A 23,805-nucleotide genomic window follows, 5' to 3' on the forward strand; every position below is an offset into this window, starting at 1 on the left:
GAAAGCCTTTACGCAGCACTCAGCCCTCACTACACATACAAGGACACACAGCGGAGAGAGACCTTATGAATGTAAGGAATGTGGGAAAGCCTTTAGGCAACACTCAGTTCTCACTATACATATAAGAACTCACAGTGGAGAGAGACCTTATGAATGTAAAGAATGTGGAAAAGCCTTTAGGCAACTCTCAGCCCTCACTGCACATGCAAGAACTCACAGTGGAGAGAGGCCTTATGAATGTAGGGAATGTGGGAAACACTTTAGGCAACGCTCAGCCCTCACTACACATACACGAACTCACAGTGGAGAGAGACCTTATGAATGTAATGACTGTGGGAAAGCCTTCAGGAGTTCCTCAATCCTCACTTCACATCTAAGAACTCACAGTGAAGAGAGGCCTTACGAATGTAAGGAATGTGGGAAACACTTTAGGCAACTCTCAGCCCTCACTACACATATAAGGACACACAGCAGAGAGAGGCCTTATGAATGTATGGAATGTGGGAAAGCCTTTGGGCAGCTCTCAGCCCTCACTACACATACAAGAACTCACAGTGGGGAGAGGCCTTGTGAGTGTAACTAATATGGGGAAGGCTTAGGCATTCCTCACACCTTACCTGACATAAAAGAACTCACATTGGAGAGATTATATGTCAAAAGTGGGATGTTTCATCTGCACTGCTGTAATTTCAAGCAACAAATTTCCAAAAGTCTGTCATTAAAGAACAAAGTTTCTCAGTGAGTAAGAAAGCAATACTAACTCAGAGAAGGGGTCATTAGTGCTACTTTGTGCCTTTGGGAGACATGACTGTTTCATTATAACTGGGGCTGTCCTCATCGATTTTTTTACTTTCTCAGTCCAAACTAAGTTTGACCATTCTTAAAGTCTTTGTTACAAATAAGGCTATAGGGAATAGCCTTGAGCAAATGTGGTTTTATATATTTTAATGTTTTATTGATGTTTTGCATACAATAAAATACACTGATCTTGTATTCGGTTTAAGAGTGTTTTGTTTCCATATTTGTTGCATTTTCTCCTGTTCTTTCCTAGTTAAGCGTTAACTATTTTACCTTTATAATTAGTAAGTTTCCATAGGGTGATAGTTTGAGACTGTGCAAATATTCTGTTTTTCATCATATTTTGGCGTACTAAAATTAGTAGGTAACCATTGATAATTATCTATGATTATTAATACTGTTTACCTAATGGTATTTTCTGTTTCAGTCATTTGTTCTATGTTTATTAGTTGGAATTTTGCAAGGAATAGCTTTAATTTGTCTCCTCTGTATTTATTAAATCATACCAGTATAGGCTAATCCATATTACTTTTTTTTTTTCGTTGCTCAAATTGTCCCAGATTTGATTAGGAGCTACCTTATGTATGTCACTGTATTTTTTTAATGTGACTGCATTATAATTTGTACATTACTTTCTGCCAGTGTTGAAAGCTTATTTAGTCCTTTTCCTACCCAAACCCTGGAATCAGACTTTTCTCCAAAAAACCCTGGTTCCTTTTATTAGAGAATGATATTCAGAAACAAAGATCTGGGCATTAGGTATGCTTATTGCTACTGGGACCTCAAAGTTGAACAGTTGGGAAATATATATGTGTGAGTAGACATTTACAAAGACACTTATTTGTATCTATTTCTATATGTATCTTTGTATATTTTTAAAAACACAAGATATCTTTAATTCCAGTCCAAAAACAGAATTTATTTTAGCCTGTTTCCTTTGTATGGTACTTTTTTCTGTAATAGTAATATTCTTGGCTTTCATTATCCACAATACATTATTTGCTGAATCTTAGAATATACATAGTTTCAGAATTGCTAACTATGAGGTGATGAAGCATCTTGCAGAAATCAGTTTAGACTTTGATCAGAGTTCCTGAGAGTTGGACTGCAATTGAGGCTAATCGTTGCGGGGGCGGGGGGAGTAAGATAAGAAGAGACACATGGTGGCTTGATGCTAATCTCTTGAGGCATGATTTAGCTTATGCAGGATTGGCCAATAAAAGCCCAGAAGTTGGAGAGTTAAGGGAGCTTCCCAGTTGGTGAGAAACATCCATCCATGAAGAGGGCTTCCATATCCTGGGGACATGCTCTGCACTGAGACCCTCCCAGACTTCACCCCATGCATCTCTTCATTTGTATCCTTTTTTTATATTCAAGCTGTTACAAGGATGGCCTTTTTGTGAATGCTGTGATTCCAGTTAATTATTGAACCGAAAGGAGTGTTAGAAATAAGGGGGCTGGAGACCCCTGATCTTGAGGCTGGTATTCTATGGGGGTTAGAGGGAATCCACAGACATTTAGCCAGCAGATCAGAAGTTAGGAGTTGTTCAGACTCCCAAACTTGCAGTGGTGTCTGCCTGTTTGGCAGTGTGAAGGATGGTATCTGTTTAACTTGTGAAGTCTGTCCTAGCTCCAGGTGACTAGAGTCAGAGGGAGAATTTTGCATGGGTGACTGGTGGTAGAACTAAACAAGGACAGGAATCTGAGATTTCCACTTGACTCAGCTAGCATGTTAGGTGGGATTTTTAGTCTGCTTGGCATAGATAGTAAGAAGTTAAGCCATTAAGCTATATTTGACTCTAAAAGTGATGTCTTATCTACTATATTACATGATTGGTGGAATTTTAATGAGGGTTAGAAAATGGGTTGAACCAGTCTAATGTCTCTCCACCTGATACCTGTACATAGTAAGAAGTCAATAAATAATTTTTAATGAGTGAGTGAATAAGTGAATACATTTAGAGGCAATCAGGCAGGTACTTCCTCAATTTCCTGCCTCTTCTTACAAAAGTTTCTGCTCCCACACTCATCCACACCTCCATGCTATACATCTCAGTGAAAAATTTAGCCCCTTCTATCAGCTCTGGGTCCTCTTCCTTAAAATTTCTGATCCATCATACCATCAATCATTTACTCTCTCTCCAGTATCCTCAGTATCACTTGTCTCCAGGCTATATGCCTTTAGTGTCAAATCTCTCCAACTTACATGAACCCTTTTCTGCCCGTTTCAGCTTTTTTCACAATCATGTTTAAGCTTCCTTGAAAAGGTCCTACAACCACTCATGTTTTTGGCTTCAACCACCAACCCAATCTGCTTCCACATGTCTACATCTCCAGTAGGAATCTTCCCATGCTCAAAATCAAAACCAAACCCATTGCCATTAAGTCATGTCTGACTCATAGTTACCCTATAGGACACAGTAGAACTGCCTCATAGAGTTTCCAAGGAGTAGCTGGGGATTTGAACTGCTGACCTTTTGGACAGGTGTGTAGTAGGTACCAAGAGGGGTAAATCTTACCTTTCTATTAGGACCACACTAGTGGCTTCTCCTCGGGTAGTGAGAACAGCAGCTGCTTTAGGCATTTTCTGTGGTTGACTGTACTGTATGTGCTGCCCTGGGGAGGTCACCTGAGGGGTTGTGAGTAAAGTCACCCGTTTTATGCCAGAAATGAGACCCACTTCCCTCCCTAGTGGTATAACTATCATTCCTTTCCATGTGAAGCTTGACTATTGAGGCCCTCCACACATTAGGATGGTGGGCTCCCACGTTAGGCCAATCAGTTCCTCCACCTCCAGAGGGATGAAGTAGCCAATCCACCCCAATGGGGTGACCCATAACAACTGCCAATATGATGGTTCCCCTTCCGGGTACCAGATCCTGGGGTGTCCAGAGGAGCATACTTTTCTGTTCTGGCAACAACCTTGGTGGATACACTTCTGCGGCTGGAGACATCACTCAGATTGTTGTTGGAGGGTCACTCAGGGCTCCTAGTCTGGCATACGGGGCTAAAGCCCCAGTGGGAGCTGAATTAATTCAGCTCAAAGCTTCAAGCAGCACCTGCATCCACCCCACAAGGGAAGCCTTGATTGTAGGGGTTCTATTTGTTGTTTTAGAAAACCATACTTCCTTTCCAACAGGCCGATGGCCTGGGGGTTGTAGGTGGTGGTGACTGGTGGTTAGGTGCTGTCGAGTCAGTTCCAACTCCTAGCAACCTATGTACAACAGAACAAAACACTGCCCGGTCCTGCTGTATCCTCACAATCATTGTTATGTTCAAGCCCATTGTTGCAGCACTGTGTAAATCCATCTCATCAAGGGTCTTCCTCTTTTTCACTGACCCACTATTTTACCAAGCATGATGTCCTTTGCAGGGATTGATGGTATCCACAAAAATGAGATCACATTTGACTCCTTCACTGGAGGGTAGGGGCCCTATATAATCTACCTGCCAGTCGGTCATTGGCTGTTTTCCACTACATATTTGCCCAGGATCATATGGTAGATGCCTCAAGCTGTAGATGTGAGCACACAGGGAAACTTTATACAGCACCCACCAGATCACTATACTGCTGTGCCGGCCTCTTTGGCTATTTTCCAACCATCAGGGGTACTACGGTGTCCACTTTTCTGGTGAATCCAGTGGGCAATTTCCTTCTCAGGACACACTGTTCTAACTTGTGCTATAGCGTTTGCTTCTTGGTTTCCCAGCAGGGAAAGGGATGAATGGGCTGCTACATGAAAGACAGTTAAATCAGCATCTGGGGTTTGGAGGTGATCCCAGATGTCCTGCCACAAGGCTTTCTCTCACAGGATTTTCCCCATTATTGACCATTGCTCCTTGTGCCATTGGCGTATCCACATAATCAGCCCACAGTCTACCACCCCACTGACCATACACATGGTTAAGGGCCAGGGTTTGTGGGTGATGACCATCCATGCAGCCCTTAATTTGGCCCATTGATTTCTTTGCCCTGAGTCAGTTTCAGAACAAATGGTATCAGTGGAGTCTTGCTCAGCCACGACTGTCTGCCAGTGGTGGCATACCTCAGCTAGAGCCATTTGTGTATCAGACATCTGCTGGTAGTGGGCCTTCCCCTCTCTTGGAAGAGAGGGGAGGAAGCTCCAATGGCATACTAGTGTGTACCAGGATATCATCTCAATATGTCAGTGGACTAAGTACAGCCTGTAATTCTTGGGACAGCAGAATGACAGAGAGGACACTGCGCTGTTGCAGGTATGCATGCCATTTGGTCAGCATAACTGGACAATGGCTGATGATGGCTTGGAAAACAGCTTGCTGACTCATTTATGGGCAAAGCTTTGCAAAGCGTGACAGCTTCTCCCCCTGTTAACAGCTCTACCTGGTGGAGAGGATCATAGGTTGCTAACAATTTCTTCTTCATGGGACTGTATCAATTTTTTGCCCTTCTTCACCGTTGGGACCAAAAACCTAGGAGTACCTTAGTTCCATCCTGATCTTACCACAAGACCCAGTGAAAGCCACCTCAGTGCTGCTCATGTCTAACCAGAAGGGTAACCCTTCCCATATTGTGCCCAGTTTCAGTTGTGCAACCAACACTTTGGCTTTCTCAAAAGCTCGCTGCTGTTCATCTCTCCAATCCCAAGAGGCACCCTTTTTTTTACCAGTCGATAGAGTGGTCTCAAATGCTGGGCCAAGTGGGGAATACTATCCTGAAGTACAACGCTATCAGTGATAGGGTAATATCCATATGCCTACAAGGAAAGACCAGTTAATACTATTATTCAAATTTATGCACCAACCACTAAGACCAAAGATGAAGAAATTGAAGACTTTACCAATTTCTGCAGTCTAAGATTGATCAAACATACAATCAGGATGCATTAATAATTAACTGGTGATTGTAATGTGAAAGTTGGAAACAAAGGAGAAGGATCCATAGTTGGAAAATATGGTCTTGGTGATAGAAACGATGCCGGAAAGCGCATGATAGAATTTTGCAAGACAAACGACTTCTTCATTGCAAATACCTTTTTCCAGCATAAATGGCAACTATACACCTAGACCTCACCAGATGGAAGACACAGGAATCCAATGGACTACATCTGTGGAAAGAGACCGTGGAAAAGCTCAATATCATTAGTCAGAAGAAGGTCAGGGGCCGACTATGGAACAGGCCATCAATTGCTCATATGCAAGTTCAAGTTGAAACTGAATAAAATTAGAACAAGTCCATGGGAACCAAAGTACGACCTTGAGTATATCCCACCTGAATTTAGAGACCATCTCAAGAATAGATTTGATGCATTGAACACTAATGATTGAAAACAAGACAATTGTGGAATGACATCAAGGACATCATACATGAAGAAAGCAGTAAGTCATTAACAAGACAGGAAAGAAAGAAAAGATCAAAGTGGATGTCAGAAGAGACTTTGAAACTTACTCTTAAACGTCGAGTAGTTAAAGCAAAAGGATGAAATAATGAAGTAAAAGAGCTGAACAGAAGATTTCAAAGGGTGACTTGAGAAGACAAAGTATTATAATGACATGTGCAAAGACCTGGAGTTAGAAAACAAAAAGGGAAGAACACGCTCAGCATTTCTCAAGCTGAAAGAACTGAAATAAAAATTCAAGTCTTGGGTTGCAATTTTGAAGGATTCTACGGGGAAAATATAAAACCACTGAGGAAGCCTCAAAAGAAGATGGAAGGAATATACAGAGTCACTATACCAAAAAGAATTGGTCAACATTCAGCCATTTCAGGAGGTAGCATATGATCAGGAACCGATGGTACTGAAGGAAGAAGTCCAAGCTGCACTGAAGTCACTGGCAAAAAACAAGGCTCCGAATTGATGGAATACCAATTGAGATGTTTCAACAAAAGGTTGCTATGCTGAAGTGCTCACTCATCTATGCCAAGAAATTTGGAAGACAACTACCTGGTCAATCGACTGGAAGAGATCCATATTGATGCCTATTCCCAAGAAAGTTGATCCAACCGAATGTAGAAATTATTGAACAGTATCATTAAGGTCACACATAAGTAAAGTTTTGCTGAAGATCATTCAAAAACAGCTGCAGCAGTATATTGACAGGGAACTTCCAGAAATTCAAGCAAGATTCAGAAGAGGATGTGGAACCAAGGATATCATTGGTGATGTCAGATGGATCCTGGCTGAAAGCAAAGAATACCAGAAAGATGTTTACCTGTGTTTTATTGACTATGCAAAGGCATTCAACTGTGTGGATCATAATAAATTATGGATAACTTTGCAAAGAATGGGAATTCCAGAACACTTAATTGTGCTCATGAGGAACCTGTACATAGATCAAGAGACAGTTGTTCAAACAGAACAAGGGGATACTGCATGTTTTAAGTCAGCAAAGGTGTGCATCAGGGTTGTACCCTTTCACTATACGTATTCAATCTGTATGCTGAGCAAATAATCTGAAAACTTGGACTATATGAAGAACAGGGCATCAAGATTGGAGGAAGACTCATTAACAACCTGTGATATGCAGATGACATAACCTTGCTTTCTGAAAGTGAAGAAGACTTGAAGCACTTACTGATGAAGATCAAAGACCACAGCCTTCAGTGTGGATTGCACCTCAACGTAAAGAAAACAAAAATCCTCACAACTGGAAAAATAAGCAGCATCATGATAAACAGAGAAAAGATTGAACTTGTCAAGAATTTCATTTTACTTGGCTCTGCTATCAACATCCATGGAAGCAGCAGTCAAAAAATCAAAAGATGCATTGCATTGGGCAAATCTGCTGCAAAAGACCTCTTGAAAGTGTTGAAAAGCAAAGATGTCACCTTGAAGACTAAGGTGTGCCTGATCTAAGCCATGACACCATGACACAATCACCTCATATGCATGTGAAAGCTGGACAATGAATAAGGGAGACCAAAGAAGAATGGACGCCTTTGAATTGTGGTGTTGGCAAAGAATATTGAATATACCATGGACTGCCAAAAGAATGAACAAATCTGTCTTGGAAGGAGTACAACCAGAATGCTCCTTAGAAGGAAGGATGGCGGGACTACATCTCACATACTTTGGACATCTTATCAGGAGGGATCAGTCCCTCGAGAAGAACATCACGTTCGGTAGAGGGTTACTGAAAAAGAGGAGGACCATCAATGAGATGGATTGACACAGTGGCTGCAACAATCGGCTCAAGCATAACAATGATTGTGAGGATGGCACAGGACCAGGCAGTGTTTCATTTCTGTTTTAAATAGGGTTGCTATGAGTCAGAACTGACTTGACAGCACCTAACAACAACAACAATACCTCTAAAGACTCACGAAGGCCTACCCTTCCTTTGGCGTCCTAGGAGTGGGGTAAGCTTGTATCTTATCAACTATGGCTTCAGGCAACACATGGGTCTTACCTGACCAGACGACTCCTAGGAATTTTACCAGCATTCCCAGCCCCTGCATTTTGTGGGGATTCATGGCCCATCCTCCCCCCTATAGGTGGGTGATTAGGGCATCTAGACATTCCTGTAACAGGGAAACATCTTCAGCAGTTAATATGATGTCATCAATGTAATGAAACCAATGGACAGCAGCGGGGAAGGGAAAAAGAGTCATATCTCTGGCAACCATACCATGGCAAATAGTGGGACTCTGTAGATATCCTTGGGGTAGCACTTGGAACGTCCATTGCTGTCCCTTCCAGGTGAAGGCAAACTGGTCCCAGGTGGACGGGACTAGAGGGATGCTAAAGAATGAATTGGCCAGATCTAACCCAGCATGATACGTGTCCAGGTGTCTACTAAGTGTTTCTAACAAAGAAGTTATGTTTGGGACCACAGCTTGTATAGGAGGAATCACCAGGAAGGAGGAGCCACCTGCAGGATTCTTGCTTTCATTCCTGCAGTAAAAAGTTCATTGTCTGGCCCCCAGAAATGCTCAGCGTAAATGACTGGTGCATACCTAACTCCCGAATTAACTGCTGTAAGTCCTCTGTAGAAGACCACTTCCCAGCCATGCCAGGAAGATCCCCCTCATTCACCCATGCCCTTCTGCAATGCAAGATGATCCAATCTGTGAGGGCGTGTATGTCCTCTGTGTTCTGAACTGTGTAAACGCTTCCAGAGGGCAGGGTGGGTGGTTATACTACTTATTTTCTCAGCCTCAGCTCCATTTAAAGAGACACCATCTCCCTGATATCCCACAGATGTAGTAACCAAGCTGCAAAAGTTTCCTTCCCTTTCTGCTGGGATTTCCCACCCAACTCATTCGGCTCAGTATGGGTGTACTCCCACATTGTCATGGAAATGGCTGGACATCATGTTTAGGGTCATCAGGCTCCCAGGTAGCTTTTACCTTATGAGTAATGAGCAGCCATGCCGGGAGGGGCACTCTGCACTGTCAGACTCCTTCTACACTATCACTTCCACATCCGATTCACTACTCGATCCGCTCTCCCACGGATTCCATGTTTTCGCATCCCAGTCACCTTTCATCAACACTGCCCTAATCCTTGTTTTTGGCACTTTTCCCCCCAGTTTTACAAACCTGCAAGCAAGGATCTCCGATTGCTCATCTTGCTCTTGGACGTGGTTATTTAATGCACTGGTCATTGCCACACAGGACTGGTGAACATCTCTAACAGCAGCTCTTCCTGCAGGGCTTTTATGCACGCTTCAGCAGCTAGCTGGACCTCGAAGGCCAGCTGAATAGCCCAGAGAAGTGGCCATCCCATAGCCACTGCCACTCTCCTAGCTTCCTTTCCATACTTACGAAGGCGCGTATCTTTCCACAGCTGTGCTATGCCGCTTAGCATTTTTGAGGCATCCCTGTACTCATGTAGTGGGCTGCATGCATCAAGCATATGGGCCAGACCTCCCCACATGGAAGTCAATAGCCAACCCGGAATTTCCCTCACAGATCCCTCGTGCCCACTAGCCATTTTTTCGATCTCCTCACAGGCTTGCCAATTTTACAGGCATGGACTAGTAACTTGAAATTTGCCTCCCAAATTGGAGGGTGCTGAGACCAAAGAAAGAGGTGGGCAACTCCAGTGTGGCAGTGAAGGAGTCTTTATTAGGGAGATTTACATACCAAGGCAGTAATCCTTGGTGGCAGGAGGACCAAGGCTGAACTCCACACCCAGCAATAAGGGGGTGGAGGTATTATAGTGGTCAAAGACAAAGGTGGCTCTGAGCCACAGAGTTACATAAGACTGCCTCAGCAAGATGACATAACAGACTTGGAACAGCAGTGAGATAACAGAAGAGCATGAGGGCAGCCTTGTTACATACTTTTCTAACTGAATCAGCCCCCTGTTGGTAAAGTTCATCTCAAATAGTTGGCTTCTCTCTAATTCCATATTCTTCTGAATTGTGTCCAGCAATTCTTCAATATCTTACTTCTTTCATACTTATAGGAAGATTTGTCTTCTTTCATTCAGACTTTTTAGGTATCTTCACTGGAAGACTTGATTCAAATTACTGAAAGTGGAAGTCTCATTTGTCCTTTGAACATTTATTAAAGTTTAGCATATCTACTTATTAAAACAAACTCGTTGCCATCAAGTCGATTCCAACTCACAGTGACCCTAGAAGACAGAGCAGAACTGCCCCACAGGGTTTCCAAGGAGCAGCTGGTGGATTCAAACTGCTGACCTTTTGGTTAGCAGCCAAGATCTTAACCACTGCGCCACATATCTCTATTGTGCTAGAAAGATAGATAGATATAGATGTTGGGGTGTGTGTGTGTGTGTGTGTGTGTGTGTGCCTTTCAGTTGATTCTGACTCAGCAACTCTATAGAACAGAATTGCCCCATAGGGTTTCCAAGGCTGTAATCTTTATGGAAGCAGATTGCCACATCTTTCTCCCAGGGAGCTGCTAGTGGGTTTGAACCACCAACCTTTTGGTTAGCAGCTGAGATCTTAACCACTGCGCTACAAAGGCTCCTTCCGATATACATATATATACAAAATATATATCAACATATATAATTTTGTAAGATGTGAAGAAATCTGCCAGACTTTATATAATTGGGGAGACAAAACATGTATTTCCAAGGAAGAGTCAAAGGAAATAAAATCTAATCTTTAAATGACAGTGAAAAAGAGGGAAACCCTCAACAAGATGGATTGACACAGTGGCTGCAACAATGGGATCAAGCATAACAATGATTGTGAGGATGGCGCGGGACCGGACAGTGTTTCGTTTTGTGGTACACCGGGTCCCTACGAGTCAGAACCGACTGAAAAGCACCTAACAACAACACAGTATTTAAAACACAGTCTTTTACTTTTCAAAACATTAATGGCACTTTGTTTCTAAGACTTATCTGGAGATTACTCCAAGGAGAAATAGACTCTTTTGATATAAAAGAAGAGTATCTAACAGAAATCTATGGCAGTAAGGCTGTGCCTTGTGGGACATGGCCCTGGCCATCCAAGAAGCCTTGGGCCATTTCCCAGGTGGCAGTGCGGGGATAGGTATTTCCCTGTGGGTTGCTGTCCCATAGCTGCTAAGTTATTCTGGGTTCTATCCCTGGCGCTCTCCTGCCACTACTCACACCTGCACCATTACACCTACCCTGTGTCCCTCTCCAGGGGTGTATGCTTCATCCTTTCTGCCTTCTGCCTGTGAGTTCCCCAGGCCACCCCACACCACTTCACTCTAGCTGTGTTTTCCTGGGGTTCCTGGGACTCAAATCTATGCTCCATTCCTGCACTCCTCAGGTCTGCCTCATCCCAGTACACGATTTGCCCACCTTGTCACTCCCTCCAGGCCTGTCTCAGTCTGAGTCCTCTGTTTTGCTCCCTCCCTGGGCTTCCTGATAATTATGATAAAGCTGTTGCTGCCTCCTGTGGCCATCTCAAAATGACCACACCGAGCTGGGCAGCAAGCAGGGTTTGGACGGTCAGGAATCCCCACCTCCCTGCAGTCCCCACTTCAAATCTCCCCTAACTGGGTGCTAAGCCTGGTTCTCCAATCCTTCACTTGGTGTCCAAAGTTCTGAGATAGCTGGTTTCACCAATTTTTACTTGTTTTGTCATTGTCGTGGGGGATCGTGAGGGCGCTACTATTTGTGCCACCATCTTGGCCCTCCCCCTCCTGACTTCTGTTTTGAACCCTACAGACAGATTCTAGGAGGAATGGAAGGGTGAAGGGGAGAAAGGCTCATTTTTGACGAAGTGTTTTCATGGTACATGTTCCCTCAGGTCCAGTCATTTGGTGGGTGTATCTGGGGTAACCACATTCACATATTTAAACTGACATGACAATTTTTTGGCTACACACACAGAGTATTCATTCTTTTCTAATAGGGAAGTCTACTTTGGAAATAAAATCCATTCTGGACAGTGACTTAGAGTGGGGTTCAGCAAACATTTTTATAAAGGGCTAGATAGTAAACATTTTAGGCTTTGCAGGCCGTATATTCACCTTTACGAAGACTTAGCTCTGCCCTTATAGTGCGAAAGCAGCTGTAGACAGTACATCCATGAATGGTCGTGGCCGTGTTCCAATAACACGGTATTTACAAAAGCGGTTGTAGACAGTACGTCCATGAATGGTCATGGCCGTGTACCATAAACACAGTATTTACAAAAGCAGCTGTCGGGCAGGTTTGGTCTGGGGCTATGTAGTGTGTTGACCCCTGACATAGAGAGTAGATTCAGGAATAGGGAACAGGCAGATCACAGAGGACACTGGAAAATTAATAGAAGAAATCACGTGCAGCTTCCTTTCTGATAATGGGACTCACCTAGTAGAAGATCCATGATGATTACATCACTCCGGCTCTGCCCTGTGTCCCTGGCCAATGCTGATGTAACTGTCAGACCCTTCATCATCCTGACCTTCCCCTACACCAACCTACCCCATTTAAAAAAAAAAAAAGTTGCCTTCGAGTTAACTCAGACTCATGGCAGGCTTTGAGTTTCTTCTGTTTATGGTGATGGAAAATTTGACAACAGATATTGGTGATGGATGCATAACATGATTAATGTAATTGATGTTTCTAAATTGTACACATGAAAAATGTTAAATTCACAAATACTGTGTTATATATTGCAGAATGTCACAGGTGGCTCCTGCCCAAGTTATTCCCATAAATTTCACCATTTGGGCAGGGCCCTGAGTTTTTGCTGGATTTATTAACCAGCCTGTATTGGTCATGTGGGCCACCACTGTATTCAAATCAGCTCTAGCTTGTTCTTCAGGGCTTGATAGTAACATAATATCATCAGTGTAATGTATCATTGTACTTGAGATCCACACCAAGTCCAAGTCTCTTCTAACCAAACTATGACAGTAAGTTTGTGAATTCTGGTAACCCTATGGCAATGCAGTGAAAGTAGAGCTCTTTCCCATGTGAAAGCAAACTGCGGCTGGCTCTTTTCTGAGATTGGTATGGAGAAAAAGGCATTTGCAAGATCAATCACTGAGTACCAGTCTCCTTTAACCTGCTGTATTTTCTCCACCGTTGATACCGTGTCTGGAACAGCTGAAGCCACAGGTGGCACTACTTTATTTAGGCCTCAACAGCCTACTGTCAGCCTCCATGAACCATCTGCCTTTTTCACTGGGCCATACAGGGCTGTTCTACAGAGAATCTGTTGGCACCAATATTCCAGCCTTTAGCGTGTCTTTAATCAAGGCAGTAATCTCCTTTTGACCACCAGGTATCCTATACTGTTTTAAATTAACAACCTGAGTGGGCTCAGGCAATTCTAACGGTTCCCATTTAGCATGTCCAATCAATAGTGGCCTAAGGAAAGACTTACATGCCTTCAGTTTTACAATATAAGGTAGAGGGAGTGTTCCCCAATTAGACATAGTATCCATACTGATAATACATTCAGATAAGGGAGATGCAACTACTTCATACAAGATCTGTTTAAATCTTCCAATTCTCATCCAAGCTTTTACCTTAGTCCCATCAACCGTTGCATCCCCATTACCCCCTAGTCTAACCTTAGGCCCCCTTCAAGATTTTATTGACGGGTTTTGGGATTGCAGTACATTGAGCTCCTGTGTCCAGGAGCCCCAAGAAGGTCTCTTCCCCACCTCTGGGCCATTTCACCCACACATACGCACACGGCCTTGGGTCCCCTACTGGGGGCTGGACAAGAAGACCCTGGCCCCCCCATCAGTCCTTATCTTGATCAACTAGCTAAGCCTCTGCTTCAAATGGTCCCAGGTGGGAATTCCCATCATTAAATACCTCCTGGCTGGGGTGACTAGGACGGACTAGTTTAGGTCTCTTCAACACTGGGGGACCAGTAGGAATTTCCGTTGATCCACCCAACCTCCGCTGCCTTAAAAGCTTTGTCTCAACTCCATCAATGTCCGCTACTTAGTAACCATCTAAAAAATCTCTTTGTCCTACTGGGGTAAGTTCTTTCCCCATTGCCTCTTCTCATTCTCCTATAAATCACCGTTACGTGCTGTCTTAGTCGTCTAGTGCTGCTTAACAGACATACCGTAAGTGGATGGTTTTAACGAACAGAAGTTTATTTCCTCACAGTTAAAGTAGGCTAAAAGTCCAAATTCAGGGCATCAACTGCAGGGTAAGGCTTTTTCTCTCTGTCGGCCTTGTTCTCTTTGGTGTTCCCCCAGACTAGGAACTTCTCTGCGTAGGGACCCCGGTCCAAAGGACGCGCTCTGCTCCTGGCACTGCTTTCTTGATGGTAGGAGGTCCCCAATTCTCTGCTTGCTTCCCTTTCCTTTTCTCTCTTGTAAGGTAAAAGGTAATCCTTGATATTGGATCAGAGATCTGACCTGGGTAAGGGCGGTGTTACAATCCCACCCTAACCCTCTTTAACATAAAATTACAATCACAAAATGGAGGCCAACCACACAATTCTGGGAATCATGGCCCAGCCAAATTGATACACACATTTTTGGGGGGACACAATTCAAACCATGACAACGTGCCTTGCATCTGTAAGACCCATGCAGGGAAGCTGTGCCAACAGATCTGACAAAGCTTCTCTGATTGTTGCTTTGTTTTGCAGTAGCAAGGTTACATGGGGTACCCATGTAGAAGGGGCTCCCTTACCGTATCTACCACGACCTGTGTAAGGGGCATACTCATTGGATGAGTATCCTGATCACCGTAAAGCCATTCCAGCATGGCCTGCATAAGCAGCACATCAGTGGCTTCCTCTGGAGTCTTCCAGTGGGTATTTAGAGGAGGAGAGGGGCAGTTTCCCTTCTCAGGCTAAACAAATCTCACTGCAAATTTTATCCAGTCTACCAGGCTGGCTGTCCCCTCCCGGTTAACCTGCTGTGTAACTGGATCTTGTATCATCATTTGTGACTGTTCCATAGTGAGTTGTGGGTCTTGTATCAACCCAAACATACTCTTCCATTCTGCAGCATTCAAAACTAAAGACACTGCTTCTAAATTAATCAATCTCACAATCCATTTCAGTAACGGTTTCTCGGGAAGCTGACAATACCGATCTACAAATTGAAGCAACTCCTTTACACTATACTCCCTGGTTTCTACGGTTTCTTGGTTTTGCCCGTTTCCCTCCCAGACTACCTTCTTGGTGGCCAATGGTTGTAGAGGAACTTCTGTTGTTCCAGCCCGATTTTTCCTTTCTGGGTCAGCCCGAGACTAGCAGTCGTAGCTCTGACTGGACCGGATCTGGGCTTTGATCAGTGCTAAAATCATCACCTACATTCTTTTTTCCCTGCCATTGCAGCTATTACAGATAACGGAAACCAAGAAATTTTATGTCTGGCCCTTTGCTTATCACTCTGTATTTCCATATGCATCCAATTAGCCAATTCCTCAGGAGTTAGATCCCCTCTCCCTAAATCCCATGAATAGCGTTTGTCTTGGGTAACTGATTGCAACATAACAGCTGCTTCAATCCACGGGTGTTTTTTATCCCATCCTGAAACCAACGGTTTCTCATTCTCCTGTTTATCCCTTTTTCCAAAACCACACATTCCAGTGAGTCCAGGCCATTGCAGCGAAACCCACCATTATGATGCCAACTAAACGAATAATTTCTTTTAGAAGGATCAGTGCAAAGCTGGTTCCTATGAAGTGGAGGTTAAAGGTGTCCCAAATGCCCAACTTTTCCAAGCTGTTGTACCACTCCATCATCTCTAACATCAACTACTCCCTCTTCCTTCAGTACTCTCCCTCTGTCTTTGGGTTCCCTAATTCACTGCAACATCTCACAGAACTCACGGGCCATATAAAGGAAATGGCTCACGAGGCTGTGGAGGCTGGCTAGTCCCAAATTCGTGGGTCAAGTGTAAGCTTCTCCCTGACCCTCAGTCTCTGCCCAAAGGCACTCAGTTTTCTTGCTCTGTGGACCGGGAAGCCCACTGCGCCATCTCCTGAGGGTCTCTCCTTCCTCGGTGGTGGTGGGCTCTCCTCTCTGCTCTGGAATTGGCTCTCTTTTAAGGCAAAACCGACCAATCCCTTTGGTGGCCACAATTATCTTATTTGTACAGCCCCGCCCAATCACTGGGTGGGCGTTAGAAGACCATGGCAAGAAAGGCTATACTAAGTAATTCATCACACCGCATATATATAATTACCAAAAAAAAAAAAACCTTAATTTCAGGGTAGGGCAGAAAACTGAACTGCGAACTACCCTTTTTTTAATATTCCATGTGTTTTATTATTCTTATTATCTTTTATATTTAGAAAATACATACCCATGATATGTATTCAAATAGTATAGGGTATACAATAAAGGCTCTTTCTCACTCTTGACCTCAATTATCCTCCCCAAAGGAATCCTTGTCTTCATTTTCTTGTGTATCCAGAGATATTCTATCCATACACAAATTACTTTGTCTACACAAATAGTAGATTACCATACCTATTGATTGCACCTTGCAGTCTTGATTTGTCCACTTAATATGTCTTGGAAATCACTTCACACAGCACATAGAGATTGGCCCCTCTCTCTCTAACAGCTAACGGTAAATATTGCATGGATGGACTATAATGTATTATCCAGTTCTCTAGTGAAGACTACTCCTTTCTTTCATTCCTATAGACAATGTTGCTAGCCAGAGTCTTGCCCTTCATGCACATGTGTAATATCTGTAGAATAAATCCCTAGCAGTGAAATTTTGTTAGGTCAATAGATGCACTTTAAAATGTACACCTCAAATTTTGATAGACTCTACCAGATTGCTTTCTGTAGGAGTTGTGCCAATTTAAACTGTACCAATAATATATAAATGTCCTCTATTCCCCCATACCATCACCAAAAGAATGTTAACAAACTGTGATCTTTGCCAAACTGGAAGGTAAAAAATAGTATCCCATGGCAATGCCACTTTGGAAGACAGTCTGGCAGTTTCTTACAAATCTAAACATTCTGATCCAGCAATAGCACTCCTAATTACTTACCCAAATGGGTCAAAAACGTATGTCTATTTAAAAACCGGCACACAAACGTTTATAGCAGCTTTATTCATAATTACCAAAAATTGGAAGCAATCAAGATGTCTTTCATAGGTAAATGGGTAAGCAGATGGTGATGCATCCATACAATGGAGTATTATTCAGTGATAAAAAGAAATACGGTATCAAGCTAGGAAAAGACATGGAGGAATCTGAAATGCATACTGCTGAGTGAAAGAAGCCACTCTAGAAAAGCTACATGCTGTGTGATTCCACGTATACGACATTCTGGAAAAATCAAAACTATAGAGGCAGTACAAAGACAAGCGGTTGCCAAGGGTTCAGGAAGAGGGAGGAGGAATGAATGCGTGGAGCACAGGGGATTCTTAGGGCTGCGCAACTATTTTAGGCAGACTCTAATGATGGACATATGACATTACGCACTTGTCAAAACCCATGGGACTGTACAACACGAAGAGTGAACCCTGATGTAATCTATGGACTTGAGTTAATAATTGTTATTTATTGTTGTTAGGTACCACCATGCATTTGTCAGTTTGGTGTGCTTTGGTGGCCTTCATGTTGCTGTGATACTGGAAGCTACGTCACCAGTATTTCAAATACCAGCAGGGTCACCCTCGGTGGACAGGTTTCAACGGAGCTTCCAGATTAAGACAGACTAGGAAGAAGGATCTGGCAATCTACTTCTGAAAAAAACTGGCTAGTGAAAACATTATGAAGAGCAGTGGAACATTGTCTGACACAGTGCCAGAAGATGAGCCCCTCAGGTTGGAAGTCACTCAAAATACAGCTGGGGAAGAACTGCCTCCTCAAAATAGAGTCGATCTTAATGATGTGCATGGAGTCAAGCTTTTGGGACCTTCATCTGCTCATGTGGCACGACTCAAAATGAGATGAAACAGCTGCAAACATCCATTAATAATCAGAACGTGAATTGAATCTAGGAAAATTGGAAGTCATCAAAAATGAAATAGAATGCATAAAGATGGATACCCTAGGCATTAGTGAGCTGAAACAGACTAGTATTGGCCATTTTGAATCAGACAGTCATATGGTCTACTACGGGGAACGACAAATTGAAGAGGAATGGCATCATGTTCATCATCAAAAAGAACATTTCAAGATGTATGCTGAAGTACAACGCTGTCAGTGATAGGATAATATCCATACGCCTACAAGGAAGACCAGTTAATTGACTATTATTCAACTTCAAGCAACAACCACTAAAGCCAGAAATGAGGAAATCGACGATTTTTACCAACTTCTGCAGTCTGAAATTGATCAAACATGCAATCAAGACGCACTGATAATTACTGGTGATTGGAATGCGAAAGTCGGAAACGAAGAAGGATGGGTAATTGGAAAATATGGCCTTGGTGACAGAAATGATGCCGGAAATTGCATGATAGAATTTTGTAAGACCAACAACTTCTTCATTGAAAATACCTTTTTCCAAGAACATAAATGGCTACTAGACACATGGACCTCACCAGATAGAATACAAAGGAATCAAATCGACTACATCTGTGGAAAAAATGAAAAGCTTAATATCATCAGTCAGAACAAGGCAAGGGGAAGACTGCAGAACAGACCATCAATTGCTCAAATGCAAGTTCAAGTTGAAGCTGAAGAAAATTAGAACAAGTCCATAAGAGGCAAAACACGACCTTGAGTGTATCCCACCAGAATTTGGAGACCATCTCAAGAAAACATTTGATGCATTAGTTAATAATGATGTATCAATATTGATTTGCAGTTGTAACAAATAGACCCCACAGCACAGGAATGCATGGTGTTAACAACACTAGAAACACTGTGTGCGGGTACATAGGGACTCTGGGCTGTATATAACACGTATGTGCATGCATGTATATGTACACGTATGCATGTGTTTGCACATACATGTAAACACACACTTGCCTTGAGCATTTGTTGTCCCTGAGGCAGGCTTGTGATCTCTCGGTCAGTCTCCTTATTTGGTAATGGGAATAAAAACAATCTTCACCTTTTACAGTAAAGATGAGGACCCAGTAAAGATGAATGCCAAGTGAAGGGTTTGAGCAGGGTCTGGCCATGAACAGCACTCACTTGGGCATCTCCTGTGTGGACCTGTGGGTGCAGGGCGCCCTCTCAGGCTGCCTGGGGCGTCTACTGTGTGGACCTGTGGGTGCAGGGTGCTCTCTCAGGCTCACTGGGGCACCTACTGTGTGGACCTGTGGGTACAGGGCGCTCTCTCAGGCTCACTGGGGCACCTACTTTGTGGACCTGTGGGTGCAGGGCACTCTCTCAGGCTCACTGGGGCATTTACTGTGTGGACCTGGGGATGCAGGGCGCTCTCTCAGGCTCACTGGGATGTGTTGTTGAGCTCTTGCTGCAGTGGCTGCGGCATCTCTGCTTTGCGCTGGGGGTCAGCCAGGCTGGAATGCACCCTGTGTGTCCTCAGTAGGCTAGCCAGGGCACGCACTGGTCACTGTGATGGCTGAGGCTGGGAGAGCAGTGAGAACACACAGGATCTCCTCAGGGCTGGGCTCCAAGACGCACATGGCACAGAGGGCACGTCACAGGCCCAGATGCCTGGGGCCAAAGCAGGCTTCCCGGAATCAGAAACCGTTCTGTGAGAATGAACAAGCCCTACTATGTTCATGGGGCAGACGCTTGTGCTCAACTACTAACCTAAAGGTTGCTAGTTCAAACCTACCCAGCAGCACCAGGGAAGGTGATCCGCTTCCTGAAGATTACAGCCAAGAAAACCCTATGCAGTTCTGCCCTGTACACGTGGGGCTGCCATGAGTCGGACTCGACAGCAATGGGGTTGATTATTTTGGTTTACTACGTCTGTATGCTTTATTGGGACTAGTGATTTATACGATGTTCCTTTTGTAGTCCCTGCCAGTTCTATTCGATAGAAAGTTTCTGTTGAAAAATCCAGGGTCTCACTTTCTCTTTACATCCTAGTAAGTGCCATTGGACAGACTATGAGTTTACTAAAGCTGTGTAAATACTCAGGGACTTAAAACAAGAAGCCTTTATTTCTGGGTCAGCGGGGTGGGTTTCTGGTCTCAGCTGGCTCCCGCACGCGTCTGCGTCAGGTGTGGGTCCGTGAGGATGCTGCTTCTCCAGGCTGGGTCTCATGAGCTTGGGCTTGGCTGGATGCTGGCTGGTCTAGGATGGCCCTGGACGGGATGACTGGGCTCTGCTCCACGAGGCATCTCTTCCTCCGGCAGCAGCCCAGGCTGTTTCCCATGGCGGAGGTGGGGGCCCAGAGCGAGAGGAGGCATGCGTTTCTTGAGGCCCAGCTGGGAATCTGCACACACACGTTTTTTTCCTCTTGCCCGAAGCAAGTCTCTGAAAAAAGCAGTCACCCATCAAGTGAACCTGACCCCTGGGGACCCTGGGTGTGTCCGAGTAAAACTGTGTGCAGCTGGGTTTTCAATGGCTGATTTTTCGCAAGTAGATTGGTAGGCCTTTCTTCTCAGGCGCCTCTGGGTGGACTTGAACTGTCCGCCTTACAGGTTAGCAGCAGAGCGCCGGGCATCTCGAGATATTTCTGGAGCACGCCACTTTTCTCCTCAATCCCAGACAGTGAAGGAAAACTGACGGCCGGCAAGCTGGGACCCTCCTACACGCACCTCACATTCCTTGTTGGAAAGTTCTGCTCCCAGCTTTTGGCCGGGAAAACAGCTCCCTCTGTCCAGACAAGGAGCTCCTGAGTGAGGTGGGGCAAGGCTAGTCCCCAGCCTACTGGCCACCCCATCCGTGTCACTGCTGAGCGAGCCTGCCCTGCTGAGCAGCTCCCGGGACGGGTGACCGAATCCTACAGCTGTTGACACGTGGCCTTTCTCATTACTTTGGGGGGACATGGAGGAGCTGAAATCAGGCGTTGGTTGAACAAGTGGCTGGAAACTTCTCCCTCCCAATGGGCGCTGGGCGGTGGCCCTGGACTCAACCTCCGCGTGTGACAGGCACAAGGCCAGTCATGAAACAGGGCAGTAGGTATGTGACCAGGGTGTCTGGCTCAGTCCTCCTGTTTATCTGGGCACAGGTTCTTCTCCCGGCAGACGGCCCATTTCCTTGCCATGTCAGCCTCACCGGAGAGCAGGCAGGTGGGTGGACACTGAGTCCCATGCACACCTGCCTGTCTGTTCCTCCCAGCACAGCTGGTCCAGTGATTCCTGAGTGCCTAGCGAGGCTGTGGGGACAACATGCTGTCTGCAGAAAGTCCTGCAGGAAAGGCTTAGGACAGGGTGAGGCCCACCCCACCCTCTGCCACCTCAGCCTCCCTGGACGTCAACCCCGTCGCCAAAAGACATGGGGTAGCCGCTGGTAACTTGCTGCAGCAGCAGCGGGACACTCCCACGCTCACGTTCCTTAGGCTCCGCCGGGGTCGACGGCGGTGTTGGCTTCCTGTTGTTGGAGCTGTGGAGCCGATTCCGACTCATGGCGACCCCATGTGACAGAGCAGAACTGCCCCATAGGGTTTCCTAGGCTGTAATCTTTACAGAAGCAAACTGCTAGGTCTTTCTCCCATGGTGCCAGCCGTCCAGTTAGCAGCCAAGTGTCTAACCATTGCACCACCAGGGCTCCTTTGGCTTCCTTGGGCCGCTTGTAACAAATTCCCTCCGTTTTGATGACTTACACCAAAAAACCACGAGCTGTCAACTCCGACTCATGGCGACCCCTGTGTCAGAGGAGAACTGTGCTCCATAGGGTTTTCAGTGGCTGATTTTCCAGAAGTAGATCGCCAGGCCCTTCTTCCGAGGCACCTCTGGGTGACCTTTCAGTTAGTACTCGAGTGTGTTTACCGTTTGCACCACAACACAAATTTCTGATCTCACAGTTCTGGAGGTCAGGTGCTCAGACTGGGTCTCGCGGGGCTGAACTCAAGGTGTCGGCCGGTTCCTCCCGGACGCTCCAGGGGAGAATCGTCTCCCCATCTTTTCCAGCTTCTAGAGGTCCTGTGTTCCTTGGCCCGTGGCCTTTCTGTGTCTTCAAAGCCACCAATGGAGCACCTTCCAGTCTCTCTCACACACACACATGCCTCTTACAAACATAGTACTTTGCGTGCTTAAAGACCCCCGACCCCCCCCAAAAAAACCAAACCCATCGCCATCGAGTCAATTCTGAATCACAGTGACCCTAGAGGACAGAGAAGAACTGTCCCATTCGGTTTCCAAGGCTGTAATCTTGACAGAAGCAAACTCGCACATCTTTCTCCCGTGGAGCGGCTAGTCGGTTCAAACTGTCAACCTGTCAGTTAGCAACCAAGCATTTAATCACTGCGCCACCAGGGCTCCACCCCGACCCCAAAACCAAAAACAAACCCATTGCCGTGGAGTCGATTCCGACTCATAGCTACCCTAGAGGACAGAGAACTGCCTCAGAAAGTTTCCAAGCAGCGGCTGATGGATTCGAACTGCCGACTTTTTGCTTAGCAGCAGCCGAGTTTGTAACCACTGCACCACAAGGCGCCCCTGACTCAGCTTCCCCTGATGTTAACATCCTGCATAATAGGCTGGAATATCAAGAACAGGACACTCAGATTCTTGCTGCTGAGCAGAGGGCACTGGTGGGGGCCAGCAGGTGCTGGGGGAGGCGCACAGATGGAGAGATGGGAACAAGGGCCATTGTGCCGGGGGCAGGAACCTGGGTGGGGTGCACTTCTGAAGCCCGCCTCACCCCAAGGCTCTCCCTGCCACGGCCTGCAGCCCTGCCCCAGTTCATTGTCCCCGTCTCCACCAAACCTCAAGGAGCCCTGGTTGCACAATGGTTTTAAGTGATCGGCTGCTAATTGAATTGATAATTGCAAGATCAGTGGTTCTAGCCCACCTTGCCGCTCCGCAGGAGAAAAGCCCAGCGACCTGCTGCCTAGGAAACCCTACGGCACGTTCTACTCTGTCATACGGGGTAGCAACCCAACTGAACCCAACAACCCCAAACTTCCAGCGTCTCCTCTGCTGCCCCCATACCGGACCAAACGCCGCTGCAAATACCACCGCATCCTGCGGGGTCAACCTGGGAGGGAATCGGGGCTCTGTCACCTTTGGGCCACTCCCGGGTTGGGGGGTGGGGGTGGCAGCTGAGCGGGCTTGTGGGGGTCACTCCTGCCCCTGCCCGCTCGGCAGGCTTTCTGGGGTAGCCAATGTCCTCTCCCACCCTGGTCTGTGTCCCATTGACTAGGACCACCGAAGAGCGAGATGCCCCAGGAACTAGATCCTCACTAGCACCCCCCTTTGCTTTCAGCGGGCGGGAGGGAGAGCCGGTGGCGCACTGGGTCCTGAGACCTGGAACCACCCACCCCCGCAGAGGGGAAGGGTCCTTGCAGGGGGTGTCCTGGCCTTCCGGCACACGTGTTGGCACAGGAACAGGACCGCCCTGCTTCAGCTCTCGCTCTCCTGACTTGTGTGGCTTGGCGGGGGTGGGTGCGCAGCAGGCTCCACATCCACCGTCCCCCACCCCGTACCCCTTCTATTGCGCCCCTAGGGAAACTGAGGCTGAGCGAGGCTGGAATCCCGCCTGGAGCCACAGAGTAGAGCAGAGAAAAGGCGGGTTTCAGCCAGGCTCACTGACTGCCCATCGCGGGGCCCCGTCTTGGTCCGCAACCGGGAGGCCGTGAAGCGGAGAGCAGCGCGCGCGA

The sequence above is a fragment of the Trichechus manatus genome, unplaced genomic scaffold (assembly GCF_000243295.1).
Source record: "Trichechus manatus latirostris isolate Lorelei unplaced genomic scaffold, TriManLat1.0 scaffold00057, whole genome shotgun sequence".
Taxonomy (NCBI): Eukaryota; Metazoa; Chordata; class Mammalia; order Sirenia; family Trichechidae; genus Trichechus; species Trichechus manatus.